Here is a 13,120-nt window from a genome sequence, read left to right as displayed (position 1 = left end):
CCACAGTAATTAACATGGCCTGCCCTGGTCTTCACTGACCCCTAAATCATGTTCTGCCCCATGACAGCTAACATGAGTCTCAGCAGCCACACACCCGTGGACACTATCGCCAACCACAGAGGCTCAAAAAATCACTAGTCGGCTCCCCAGAATCACGAGAGTGGCCTAATAATCATAATCTTTTCTAGCTATTGCCAGCTATTGTTTGGATTTGCCTCCTAGTTTCTGAGCCTTTAGGATGCGCTGAGGGTCACATTTTCAAGCTTCTGTCTGGGACCTGGAGGGTTAGAGATGGACTTTTCTTTTAAAAGTGAGCCGAGAAGTGCACGTCATCCCACAAGCTGTAAGGAAATTCTAGAGGAGTAGCAACCTAAGTTCCCTCTAAGCTGCTCAGTCAGGCTATCAAGGGCCATGCAGGTGTGCAGCGAGGAGAGGCGCCTCTCCCCTGGTCCTGGAGCTGCCATGGCAAGAGAGTGGTGGAAGGAGCAGCCTGCACCCCAAACCCCTCATCCTTGACCCCACTCCAGAGCCCACACCCCCAGCCAGAGCCCTCACCCCCCATACCCTAACCTTCTGCCCCATCCCTGAGCCCCCTCCCACACCCCAAATGCCTCTTCCAGGCCCCGTCCCAGAGTCTTCACTCCCCCATACCCCAACTCTCCGCCCCCACCCCTGAACCCCTCCCACACTCTGAATCCCTCAGCCCCACCCCTGCCACACATCACCTCCATATTGGTGCACATCACAAAATTCATTCCACATATGGATGTAAAAAACTAGAGGGAACATTGGACTATCAACCCTCTAGGATCTCTCCACCCCACCCTCTCCTTTGCAAACTCACAACGGGGGAGCCATCACTTGATCCCCCCACTAACTTTGCAGACACAAAAATGGCTGCCAGGTCCCTACCTGGGGAAATGTCAGTACTAGGTGCAATAGATGTGATGTGGGTTTTTGCACAGCTAAAAATACTTGCCTGGGTTGAGGGAGACAGAGGAGAAAGGCTGAATCAATCTCTGATCTCCTGTGGTTTCACTCCTTCAGGAATCCTCTCCATTTGGGAACCATGTGTTCAGCCACATTCAGGTTTGTTTATCTTCATCTCTGAAGCAGGCAGCCTCATGGAAGGGGGCGAAGGAAAACTTCAGGGGCTGAGTGAGAGAATAACAATAAACTTTTTAAAATGCAGTTTGATTATTTAAAGCAATATTGGGCCAAAGTCAACCTGGGGGTAAACCCCCTGATTTCAGCAACATAACCACCCCCATCACATTGGTCCACACTGACCACTCCTTCTTTTCATTTGTGTAGAATCCTGTGTGCTGGAATGGGTCTATTGCAGGGTCTTCCCAAACCAAGTGCCAGCACTGCCTCTGCCTCAGTTTCCCAACTCTCACATAAGCCTGTAGACCGATTCACAGGCCAGTAGGCCAATCAGCTCCCATCCATCGGTATTTCAGTCCCTTTCCTCTTAGACGCATTTATTGTTCAAACACAGGCCAACATTAGTCAAGACAGGTAAACCAGCTCATGCTACCTGGCCTCTCCTCAACTCCTGCTGCTGCCGACAGAGCAGGTTCCCTCAGGCAGGTCTTTTGTTTCACTGGTATGGCAAGATTCTTCCTTCTCTGATCCAGAGTCTTCTGCGGCCAGCCTGCCCAATGCAGCTGCTTGCTGGCCTTTTAGCTCACCACCTGAGAGGCAGGTGGGGCTACACCCAACTGTCTTAAAGGGGTCACATCCTTCATGTCGAAGGGCTGCTCTCTCTGTCTGAAGCATTCCTGACTGCCACCAATAACCCCACTTAGGCCCACGATGCCATGGCCCTCAGTAGGATCAACCACACCCCAGCAGTAAAATGGCGTATAGCACATTATCAGTCCAGTCCCTCGGCGCACATGTAGATACAACAGTAGGATCTTCTGTAGCCATGAGATCTCAAAGGTTTTATTACTGTATTAAAATTATTTTAGTTCATATTTAACGTAACCCAGCTTTAAAAAAAATTCCATCTCTTCTCTCTTTTAGAGCTGCACAAAGGAGAAGGGTAAACACTGCCTTGTTTGGAAGCAAGGAGCTGACCGTAAAACGGATTGAATGGCTCACAAACCAATGAACATCTGCAGCCTTGATTGGAAAGTCCAGCAAATGGTGCTGGCAAACCTGAGTTTAGGAAAATAACCAGGAAGGGCACAGGATGCTGCATCATGTTACATCCCTCTATAAAACAACCCCAAAAAACTGGAAAGCACTGGCTAAAAGCACTGGTTAAAATGACAATAGCAGCAAGGCTTTGGCATAACCCTCTCTGAAAAAAACATGGAAACCAGACATAAGAGTGAAAGCTTGGGCAGCGTCTATTTGGCACATGCCACTTCATATATATATAAGAAAGAGAAACTGGTTTGATTTTTCCATTGTTTAAAAAAGAAGCCAAAAAACAATTTATTACAGCCCCTCGTGTAGCAGAGTCAGGAGGAAACGGTGACTGGCTTGGGATGAATTATTTATAATAACAGTGCCACATTCATTATTATGACTGCTGTAGCACCCAAGAGCACCGGCCATGGACCGGGACCCCATTGTGCTAGGTGCTGTACAATCCCAGAACACAAACACGGACCCTGTCTCAAGACGCTTCGAGGCTAAGCATACTAATCCTTGGCTCTTGTTCTTTTCAGCTCTCAAAGTGCTTTACAAGGAGATCAATATCATTATCCCGATTTTACAGAGGGGAAAACTGAGGCACAGGGAAGGAAGTGATTTGCCCAAGCAGATTAGGGGAGAGCTGTGATTTGACCCCAGTCTCCTAAATCACACTTCAGAGCTCTGTGTTCTAGACTATAGTGCACAAAGCAAGCGTTTGATTGAGGTCCTCAGGTGCTGCGTTATTATTACATAAGAACTTCCAGACTGGGTCAGACCAGTGGTTCATCCAGCCCTGTATCCTGTCTCTGACAGCAGCCAGTGCCAGAGCATTGGTGGAGAACACAGTTGGAGTGACCCACCGCTGTCTTACACTCCCAGGTTCTGGCAGTCAAAGGTTAAGGATCACCCTGAGCATGGAGTTCCATCCCAGAACATTTTAGGGAATAGCCATTGATGAACCTATCCTCCATGAACCTATCTAGCTCTTTTTTGAACCTAGCTATACTTTTGGCCATCACAACATCCCATGGCAATGAGTTCCACAGGTTAACTGTGCATTGTGTGAAAAAGTACTTCTGCTTGTTTGTATTAAACCGGTTGCCTATTAATTTCATCGGGTGATTTCTGTATTGTGGGAAAGGGTAAATAACATTCCTCTGATCCCTTTTTCCACACCATTCATGATTTTAGAGACCTCTATCATAGCCCCACTTAGTCGTCTCTTTTCTAAACTGAGTAGCCCTAATCTTTCCTCATACGGAAGCTGTTCCATACCTTGAATCAACTTTGTTGCCCTTCTCTGAACTTTTTCCAGTTCCACTATATTCTTTTTGAGATGAGGCGACCAGAACTGGACACACTATTCAAGGTGTGGGCACATCATGGATTTATATAGTAGCTTTATGATCTTTTCTGTCTTCTTTGCTATTCCTTTCCTAATAATTCTCAACATTCTGTAATTATTTGTTTGAGGACTTTATTGCTTTATTATTAATTGTTATTATTACACCTCCAGGAATCAGGGCTCCATTGTACCCGGCCTCGTACAAAGAAAAACCACAGAGCCTGCCTCTGCCCCTAAGAGGTTGCAGTGTCGGATTCACACAGTGAACACCGGAGACTGAACAGACAAATGAGGGTGAGGGGAGGTAGGACGAGGTCGTGCTGGGACCAGAAGCATTTGTCATAGTGGTCTCTGCAGCCACTGAAAGATGCCAACAGCCAACTTTTCAAATGTGTGCCCCCCCCAATCATGCCCATTTCAGACACCACTCCTACAAGAAGCAGAGCTCTCTTAATTCTGATGGAAATCATTGGGAGTTTGAAGCTCTCAATATGCTCCTGGAAGCTTTCAGGCCCAGTTCTGGACCACAGCATCCTGCAGGATTGGGCCTCAAATGTTCACGCACCTGTCTGTGTTTTACATGCTAAAGTAATGCAGTGGTAATAACAACTGAATGTCAATTATAAGCCTAATTTTGGCCTCTCAGACCTACCCGAAATCGACAAACAATGGAACATTAATGTTAAAAGTACTCAGTGGGGTCAGAGTCCGAGTTAGAACGTTTCTACCCTAGTCAAAGTGAACTGGATAAGGAGTCCCTGAATTGAAGCATCATAACAGAGGATCAGAGGGGTAGCCATGCTAGTCTGTATCCACAAAAACAACGAGGAGTCCGGTGACACCTTAAAGACTAACAGATTTATTTGGGCATAAGCTTTTGTGGGTAAAAAACCCACTTCTTCAGATGCATGGAGTGAAAATTACAGATACAGGCATGAATATATTGGCACATGAAAAGAAGAGAATTACCTTCCAATTGGAGAACCAGTGTTGACCAGGCCAATTCAGTCAGAGAGAGGAGAGACTGTTGCGTTCAAGGATCACTCCGCTCTTAAGGTGATTGCAAAAGCTCTGCTTCATTCTATGTCCTGTTCCCACTGGCTGCTCATAACACCAGCTTTGCAGCACCATACCCAGACTCGGTGTCTGGGAAGTTCTACCCTTAAAGAAACAGCCCCCGTGGGGCACCCTATGGGTCACCAGAGCCCAATGAGTCTCTGTGTCAAGGTTTCCTCCCCACTTTGAACTTTAGCGTCCAAAAGTGGGGACCTGCATGTACCCTTCTAAGCTTAAATTCTAGCTTAGATCTGATAGCGCTGCCACCAACCAAAAATATAGTGTTTTGGTACACTTTTCATTCCCCCCAAACCTTCCCTGGGAAACCCAAGACCCAAACCCCTTGGGTCTTAACACAAAGGGAAAGAAACCATTCCCCCACCTTTCCCCTCCCAGACTTTCCCTTCCTTGGTTACCCTGAGAGGCTACACTGATCCAAACTCCTTGGATCTTAAAAAAACAAAGAGGAATTCACCATCCCCCCTCCTTTTCCCCCCCACCAACTCCTGGTGAGTCCAGACCCAACTCCTTGGACCTTAAAACAAAGAAAAATCAATCAGGTTCTTAAAAAGAAAGCTTTTAATTAAAGAAAGAAAAAGTAAAATTTATCTCTGTAAAATCAGGATGGAAAAATGTTTACAGGGTTCAGCTTATATAGACTAGAGGGACTCCCTTCCCCCTAGCCAAAATATAAGTTACAGCAAACAGAGGTGAAATATCCTTCCAGCAAAATACACATTTGCAAATAAAGAAAACAAACAAAAGACTAATCCACCTTTTTAACTAATACTCACTATATTGAACAGAAGAGACTGTTTCAGGAAGATTGGAGAGCCTGTATGTACGTCTGGCTTCTCTTAATCCCAAGAGAGAACCGACAACAAAACAAAAAGCACAAACAAAGACTTCCCTCTACCGAGATTTGAAAGTATCTTGTCCCCTGATTGGTCCTTTGGTCAGGTGTCAGCCAGGTTCACTGAGCTTGTTAACCCTTTACAGGTAAAAGAGATATTAACCCTTAACTATCTGTTTATGACACTCTGGTACTCCTTTGCAGCAAAAACGCCAGCAATCCAAAATGACAACATGGAAAAAGGGAGACAGAGAAAAAAATATTACTGGAGTGTCCCACGACAACCATCCTTTAAGAAGAGCTAGACCCAGTCTGCCCAGAACCGCCTTAGGAAGGCCTCACCTGGGGGTAACTGACTGCCCTAGATAGCTGATTAAGCAGCTGGACATAGTAAAGGTTACCCAGGCTCAGTTAAAGGGGAACTGAGGGAGCACCTACAGAGAGGAGCTCCCAGAAGAGGGCTGAAGAGGGGTTGTTAGAGGGTGAGGCCTGAACGGGGAGCCTGTCAGAGGTGATCTAAGAGAGATCATAGGTGGAGATAGCAGGTATCCAAGAGGGTCTCAGCTGGGGAGTCTCCCAGACACTGTCAGGAAGCCCAGGCTGGCAAGGATCACCTGCTGTCCCTGGAGAAGGGTTGCAGTGGACGGACCTTTCCAGATCCTGGATTCCAGAGATGGATCTTACTCTAGTAGAGGCAAGAGGCCTAACACCAGGGCAGAGACCAGAACTGAGAGATGCTCTAGAGAGAGCTTGGATGGAGGCAAGCACTGGTGGGGGACAGATGGACTAACAACGGCTAATATGTACATAAGAACATAAGAATGGCCGTACCGGGTCAGACCAAAGGTTCATCTAGCCCAGTATCTGTCTACCGACAGTGACCAATGCCAGGTGCCCCAGAGGGAGTGAACCTAACAGGCAATGATCAAGTGATCTCTCTCCTGCCATCCATCTCCATCCTCTGACGAACAGAGGCTAAGGACACCATTCTTACCCATCCTGGCTAATAGCCATTTATGGACTTAGCCACCATGAATTTATCCAGTATGTAGGGGGCAGAGTTTTGTTTATGGTGCGTGTTGGCCTTTCTGTTAATAAATGAGGCCCTCTGAAAGAATGCTTTTTAGCATCCGTGCATCTGTCTGGACCGGTTGAGACTCTGGGTGAGGTGAAAAAAAAATCAAGGGTTCAGCCGTAACACCAGGCCTGCCTGCAGGGGCCATGCCAGGTCAGCCTGGAATGATGCTACAGCGTCACCTAGAGCCTGATACAACCCACCCTTGAGGTCAGAGGGAAAATTCTCATTGCCTGAATGAGCATTGGGTTTGGTCCTGAGTCAAAATCTGAGACCCGATCTAAAACCTGCTGATGTCAAGGAGATTCTTGCCACTAACTTCAGTGGACTTTGGACCAAGTGTTTAGGCCCAGATCCTCCAAGGTGTTTAGGTGCCTAATTCCCATTGGGAGTTTGGGGCTGAAATACCTTTGCAGGTCTGGGCCTTAGCACCTTAAAACTGGTTCATAAGACTCGTTTCAGAAGCATTTCACCTGATCGTCAGACAGGTCTGGCCAGGGAGGATCTTTCCTCCAACGTTAAGGCTGCATGACCAGGACGATTGTAAAGGAAGCGCCCGCTGCGGCCAGACAACCCTCTGTGCTCTCTGCTTTGCCAGACCCTACCCTCAGCCCACCCTTGCCCACCCATAACCTCCAGCCAGGCTGCATTCACCCCTGTGCAGAGGGCCAGCGCAAAGCCTTTCGAGCTACTTAAGCCATACTAATACCTTCATAAAATGGGTGAATCCCACTTTTCAGTTAAAAACAATAGTAGGTTTCTAGTCCTTATGGTTGCAGAGAAAAGCTTGGAAAGGTAACGCCTAAATGCTCCAAAGCTGGAATGCTGCTGGGTATTGGCCACATGCTCAGGATCCAACTGATCACCATATTTGGGGTTGGGAAGGAATTGGCAGAGACCTTGTGGGGGTTTTGCCTTCCTCTGCAACATGGGGCATAGGTCACTTGCAGGTTTAAACTAGGGTAAATGGAGGGTTCTCTGTCACTTGTAGCCTTTAAATCATGATTTGAGGACATCAGTAACTCAGCCAGAGGTTAGGGGTCTATTACAGGAGTGGGTGGGTGAGGCTCTGTGACCTGCGATGTGCAGGAGGTCAGACAAGATGATCTTGATGGTCCCTTCTGGCCTTAAAGTCTATCACAGTGGATCTCAAACTTTTGTACTGGTGACCTCTTTCCCATAGCAAGCCTCTGCATGCGACCCCCCTTATAAATTAAAAACACATTTTTGTATGTTTAACACCCTTATAAATGCTCGAGGTGAAGGTGACAGTTCGTGACCGCCCATGTAATAACCTCACAACCCCCTTAGGGGTCCCGACCCCCTGTTTGAGAACCCCTGGTCTATGGGGTAAATAAAAAAATAACACAACATTTGTTGTATTTTTAAATACAATGATTTTCAAGCCAATCTCATTATTTCTAGGGGCTCATTTGGGGATTTTGTAAAAAAACCTTCCTATGGTCAACCAGGAAATTTATAGGTGAACCAGGGATTAAACCCACATCTCCGGAGCCTCATTCCACTGCCTTCTCCCCTAGATCATCCTTCCTACCCCAGAGCACTTCACATAGGGCTCTCAGAGGGAAAGTTCACCCCTAGCCCATCACTGACTTGCACTGGCTTGACCTTGTGCAGACTGCAAGGTCATCTGAAATCCCAACATGAGGAGGCAACGTTGAGCTATTTCTTCTTCTTTGCCCGTCTCAAACTCAGCCTTAAAAAACAAAGGCAGCTCCCTCCAAAACCAGGCGGGTTTTCCCAAATTCACCCGGACAGGATCCAAAATGATGTGGAAAAAGATCGTCGTCTTAGAATAGAACGGGACATGTGGGCTGACATGTACGCTCTGTTTCTTGGCCCTATGTGATTTGAAACTCCCTGAAGAAAAGCCTGGGATATAGGTTTTATAATAAAATGCTAATTACCTGGGAGCATGATCTGGGAGCATGACCACAGAATATATTAAACGCTTCGAACGAGGCTGTTGAAATGCAGGTTAAAAAAAATCCAAATCCTTCTAAACCAAGGAAATTCAGAGGGAGATCTGCCTACTCCTTATCCCTGCATTGGCACCGCTTATAATATGACCTGACTGATTGGCCAAGTGCCCCGGAGCCAGGCCCCAAAAGCCCACACAAAACACCTTACCACTTGCTAGAGGAGGAATGACCACATTCAGCCCTGGGTCTCTATTTGCCATCTCTGCGCATGAGCGGCTCCTGTTGACAATGGGAGTTGTTTGTTCAGTGCAGAGGGATGATTGGGGTCCCGGGCCCAGATTCACAAAAGTTATTTCTAGGTATGTTTACACTGCAATAAAAGACCCAGGCCACGGCCACAGCCACAGCTGGCCCGGGTCAGCTGACTTAGGGCCATGGAGCTCGGGATATGGAGCTAAAAATTGCAGCTCAGTCTTTCGGGCTTGGGCTGGAGCCTGGGCTCTGAAACCCCATGAGAGGGGAGGGTCTCAGAGCCCAAGCTCCAGTCTGAGCCTGAACTGATATGCTACAATTTTAAGCCACACATGTGAAGCCCCACGAGCCCGAGTCAAATGATCCAGGTGCTCAGACTTGGTGCCACGGGTTTTTATTGCAGTTAGATGCACCCTAGATGTCTAACTCTCAATTAAATAAATGGCAGGGCCGTAAAATTCCAATTCTCCTGCAAGAAAGGGTCTCTTGTTTTAATGGATGGAATTCACCTTGCAGTGATCTGGTGGCTCTGCTTTCCTCCACTGCTCACGATTCACACTGCGTCCTTATGCACCCCAAATGTTGTGTACCCACCCCTTCTCAACTGTCCCCCAACCTCAGCCTGTCCTCTGAGGCGCCAGCCAAAACAGATAAGGGGTAAGAGTCAAGGCGGCACAGTGAAACACACAATAGCACAGCAGCTAGAGTGAATCAAAGGAAAGATTGCAAGCTCCTTTTGTTCTGTGTTTGTGCAGCACCTAGCACAATGGGGTCCCGTCCATGATGAGGGTTCCTAGGTGCTGCCACAATACAAATAAATAAATTAAAATAATACACTGAGCCAATCTTGCTTCGTTACACTGGCATAGGTCTGAAGTAACTGTATTTGTACTTGTGTAAATGCATGGTGACTCTACTGGTTTCAGTGGAATTACTCCAGATTAACCCTGATGTAACTGATGGCAGAATTGGACACAGAGTGACTAAAATGACCAATTATAATTACAATACTAATAAATATCTAGCTCTTATATAGCACTTTTCACCAGTAGATCTCACAGCACTTTCCCAAGAAGGTCAGTTTCATTGTTCCCCATTTTACAGATGGGGAAACTGAGGCACAAGGCAGGGAAGTGACTTTCCCAAGATCATCCAGGAGGCCAGTGGCAGAACCAGAACTAGAACCCAGACCCGTATTCCAGTGCTGTCGCCACTAAGCAACACTGCCTCCCATGTCACATTGTTAATCTCCATGGCCCATTACAAGCAGGGAATTGATCACATTCCCTACTTTCCAGACCTTACAGTCTAAGGTAGATGAGACAAAGAACTGCAAGCCATGGGGGGAAAGTTCCAGTAAGGGAGGGAGAACTTTGATAAGTGGGCAAGTTGGAAAGGATCCATGAAAATATTTGGGATTAAGCATGAATCTGAAAAGAGGGAGGGTTTGTGGTGAACAGGAAATGGGAGATTGCTCATATTGTGGGGTGGGGGCGGGGATGGGAGGGAGGTACACATCTGAGGATGGATGGGTGATGATGATGGAAAGGGTGATGCAGAGAAGAGAATGGAAGCATAAGAAGAAAGAAGAGAAGACAGCAGGGTAACCAGAAAGTGGGAGGTAGGAGAAATACAGAGAGAGCACCCACTTTTTTCACTCTTCTGCTGTGTTTTCACTCTGTTCTTTTAGGCCCAGTCGGTCACATTAGGTACTCAAGCAGTGCCCAGATGCCCCAGTCATGACCTCGTGACTCACTGACAATGAGAGAGGTGGGAGAGATATGTCAATGCACCAGTGTGACGGCTGAGATCAGCTGAGGCATATTTGAGGCCTCCAGGCAGGAAGCAGGATGCGTAGTGCTGAGATTCACTAGTGCCAGAACTCAGGTGACCGTCGGGGCCTGGTGGGAGATACATTGTTTTGGCCAAGCATGTGTGTGACTCTTGACCTTCAATGGATTATATATTAGATGTTTGGGGGCGGGCAGTACAAGGGAGTGGGTATGTGCTGTCTGTCATGGGCAGCTTCTTTTACTGTGTTGTTACATTATTTATATCACAGTAATATGGAGAGAGCTCAGCTGAGATTGGGGCCTTGCTGTAGAAGACACTGGATAAACACAGGAGGAAAAAATGATCCCTGCCCCAAAAAGCTTACAATATAGACCAGGGGTCGGCCACCTTTCAGAAGTGCTGTGCCAAGTCTTCATTTATTCACTCTGATTTAAGGTTTCGTGTGCCAGTCATACATTTTAACTTTTCTAGACGGTCTCTTTCTATAAGTCTATAATATATAACTAAACTATTGTATGTAAAGTAAATAAGGTTTTTTAAATGTTTAAGAAGCTTCATTTAAAATTAAATTAAAATGCAGAGCCCCCCGGACTGGTGGCCAGGACCCCGGGCAGTGTGTGTGCCACTGAAAGTCAGCTCGCATGGCGCCTTCGGCACGCGTGCCATAGGTTGCCTACCTCTGATATAGACAGACAAGACAAACAAAGCATAGGAGAAAGAGACTCATTACTCCCATGTCTGCAGATGGGGAACTGAAGCACATAATTCTAAGACCCATATCCTCAAAGGTTTTTAGGCACCCAACTTCCATTGATTTCAATTGGAGTTAGGCACCTAACTATATTTGGGGATCTGGGGCTAAGTGACTTGCCTAAGGTCACACTGGGAGTCTGTAGCACAGCCAAGAATAAAACCCCAATCTCCTGAAACCAGCACATAATCACCAGCCTTCTTCTTGATTCGTGCTGCATAGTGTTGGTCATGTGACTGAGTACCTAGCCAATGGGATGCTCAATATTGGAAATCATTAAAGAAATAGAACAGTGTCAAGTGATATAAGAGCAATGCAGTATAAAGATAGGTTCCGAATCGGTATTATTTGCAATCAACATGAGTTTAGGATGTACTAAGAATGCCAGATTGGAGCCACCATAGACGCTGATGGTTGATGCAGGCGAGAGGGGGGGGAAATTGGCCATCCTTGCTAGCCCTTCCCTTTTCATAAACTGACAAAGTGCTGCTAAGGTAACGGCCATCCTCACAATATTGTTTCCTTGCCTAAACAGCTTGCACTGAGCTGGGTTGAAATAATATGTTTTTTCACCTGCAGGAGTGAACCATTCAAGACGGCATTCCAAGACGGATCTGGTTAAGGTCATAAAAACTTTGTGGTAACCTATATATTATTTTTATGCATATGCTTAACACCATGTATTTTATAAATGTGCTAAAGACTCATAAATCACTTACAGCGTAGGGTAACACATTTGGGTCTCTTACCCAGGTATCTGATGCGCACACACGCAGACCTACAGAGAGATCTGCCACCATCTGGGTGCAGTTGACAGATGGGGAGCGTGGTTTACTTGTCTTCTCTGTCAGAGGTTGTGAGAGCCGTCACTGGACCTGTGATTGATTAATCGTCAAAAAAAGACAGCTCGCGCTTGGGAACCGCACTACCCTGGTATTCGTAGGCAGTCTAAAGAGTAGGAGGAAAGACAGGAGAGTTGCGTGGGGATTATATTGCAGAACGGCGGAAGAACACCTGTTGTGGAAGTGACGGAGAGGTAAAGTCAGTGAAATGCATGCCTCTGCAGAAGGCCAGTATGAAGCCTCTGCACAACTAAAGCCCTAAGTAGGACTTAGTAGTGGCTCTAAAAATCTCATGAGAACAAGTTTTCCTTCGAGATTTCACAGCCCTGAGTTTACTGGGTTTGATGCAGGAATTCCCAGGTGAAATTTTATGGCTTCTATTATCCCTAAGGCCATACAAGGTGGGTCTTTCTGGCCTTAACATCCGTGACCATATGGAACTTGCCATAGGAGATTGGGTCACTCACCCTTCAGGTCGCACATCCTGACTCCAGCAGTGGCCTACAAATGATACTTGTAAGCAAAAGTGGAGGATCTCTCTATTGGGGGAAAGATTGTCCAGTGCTGTACTTAGTGAGACAGAGAATTCCTTCCGGTGTCCAGCATTTCCTTTTATTCATAGGCTGTAATGAGAAGGCGGAGTTTTGCAACAAATCCACAGCTATCAAAGACTCCACAGATATCACAGGATGCACACCAGGACCATTAAGAATTTCACAGCAACAGCAAAGGTATCTCCATTGGCTGTCCACAGTCTAGACTCCATGACGTCCCACTGATCAGCTCCAATTCCTTCCAGGAATCAAGCAGTGATGCTCAGCCACCCTAGTAAGTTCACTACAAAGTATTGGTACTCAAGGCCATGGAGTTACATTGGGAATCAATGCGGCCCATAGAGTTGTAAAATAATGAAGGAATTGACACCACTTCGAGACTAGAACCTCACAGGGTCATCTGGTTCTTGATTGTCTGTTTAGCTTAGAGAGCAGAATCCTTGGGACAAAGACAAGATTTTCTCTACTTGAGCAGTGCTGCAGACGCTGACTGTGTCTATCCAG

Source organism: Mauremys reevesii, linkage group 2 (genome assembly GCF_016161935.1).
Source record: "Mauremys reevesii isolate NIE-2019 linkage group 2, ASM1616193v1, whole genome shotgun sequence".
Classification (NCBI taxonomy): Eukaryota; Metazoa; Chordata; order Testudines; family Geoemydidae; genus Mauremys; species Mauremys reevesii.
The sequence above is the reverse complement of the archived record's forward strand: the minus strand, read 5'-3'. Positions refer to the sequence as shown.